The 1,779-nt window shown below is 36.9% G+C and overlaps 1 pseudogene; it reads left to right on the top strand.

Moving 5' to 3' along the window:
* Window positions 1-1,470: 1,470 nt before the first annotated feature.
* On the top strand, window positions 1,471-1,779 carry LOC149224698 (DNA-directed RNA polymerase subunit 10-like protein pseudogene; annotated as a pseudogene).

Consider the following 1,779-nt stretch of genomic DNA (forward strand, 5'->3'; position numbering starts at 1 on the left):
TGTGACATATCAATTATGTCATGGTCAATAACACCTTAAGTTGGGTCCTTACGTTCTCCCCCACTTTAATTGTTCACATTTTTATTGACATGGTTGCATCCACTCATTCCATGAAAGGGGTGTTGGTATTGGAGATTCTTTCACAATTTCCACATTCAAGCATGTCTCTAATACCATATTTCATGAGACTAGGCTTTTTTTTGGCTTGATTGTTCCATACTCCTCAATAAACTTAGTTTTCACTCAACATTTGTGCAAACTTAGTAATTGGACATGACCATAAATGGCTTGTATCACATAGACTATATCAAACATGCTATGCTGGAATGTTGGTGATTGATAGACAACAAATATTAGATTATGTAGCTTCCCCTTGTCATGTGTGTGACCTTATTTGGGTTATTATGATTATTGGTCATGATTAGGTAGAGTGGTTTGTCGGAGGTCGTTGGAACTAGTTAGACGTAAGAGATTCTATCCAACAAGATAGTTCCTAGATCTCGTTCCTAGATTGGTGTGAGGTTGAGAGATTCAATGAGTATATTGCATGATCAAGTAGTTTTTCTATCTTGAGAAAAATCTTTGTGGAGTTATATGTAAACACAAGGATATGCTAATGTATTTCTATGTTGTGATTTTTCAACACTACTAGCACAAGTAGCAATTCTTGATCCAACAGCAGAAGTTGGTCCAACAACTCTTGACCCATTCTTGCCTATGAACCTTGTAAGGTGCAGCACCTCTTTGGAACTTTTCTCACTTATTAATTGTAACTTAAACTAACAGAGTAACATTTAACACTACTAACAATTAGAACTAGTGCACTAGAGACTATACTTTGATGATTGGCCTTTGCTTATTGCCTTTTGGATGACCCCAGTGCCCCCTTGGGAGGGCTTGAACCCTCAGCGGGGCTTATTCAAGGTCAAAACTTGTCGTTACTCAAATTTGTTTTTCCTATGATTGAGATTTTTTACATAACATTAGCAATTCCATGTTTGGATTAACCCATTCCTTTTTTTCAATAAAACTCCAGTAAATCCAAATTTTGCAGGGTCACATGAATCACTTTCTTCCTAAGATGATATAAAGTAGAGATTCTTTGCAAATTATTTTGGTATCACAACATATCTCTAACTCCCCTATCTAAAGACCCAAAAACATATAAAAAATAAAATAATATTTTATTTGTACATGTGCATGGTTATCCATCATATAAATCTGTTGTGTGGAAAGAGAGTAGCCATTGTTTAGACACCATTGACAAAGATTTCCAAATTGAATATTGACACAAATAATCCATCATATAAACTCCTGTTATGTGGAAGGAGGGGAGCCCCTGTTTAGACACCATTGACAAATATTGCCAATTTGAATATTGACACAGACAGAGATATTGACCGTGGATGCTCCTCCACTAACTACCGTGCTACCGAAAACTAAAGCGTTGAGGAACCATGTAAGGTTGAGATGGCAAGTGTCCCCACGATATGTTTTCCGGAAGGAAGAAGAATTGAAAAAGGCCACGTCAGCAAGCTTTGACGGGTCTATGTATTTGGCGCATCAAACAAAGGACTTGAAAATGATTCTGTTCGAAGTTTTACCTGCGTAAAGGTGATTAGGAATAAATGGAATACATATCTTAGGCAGATTAAATTGAAGGGGATGCTCTTGATGCATGGGGGGAGATATTACTATAGGCGTATGCTCATGGCTCATGTTGATCTCATTGAGAAGCTTTTGAATTACAACACTTTAGAGAGGAGCGAAACAAATTAG

Source organism: Pinus tabuliformis, chromosome Q (assembly GCF_031772625.1).
Source record: "Pinus tabuliformis cultivar Carrire ecotype Pingquan chromosome Q, CPIR1, whole genome shotgun sequence".
In the NCBI taxonomy this organism is placed as follows: Eukaryota; Viridiplantae; Streptophyta; class Pinopsida; order Pinales; family Pinaceae; genus Pinus; species Pinus tabuliformis.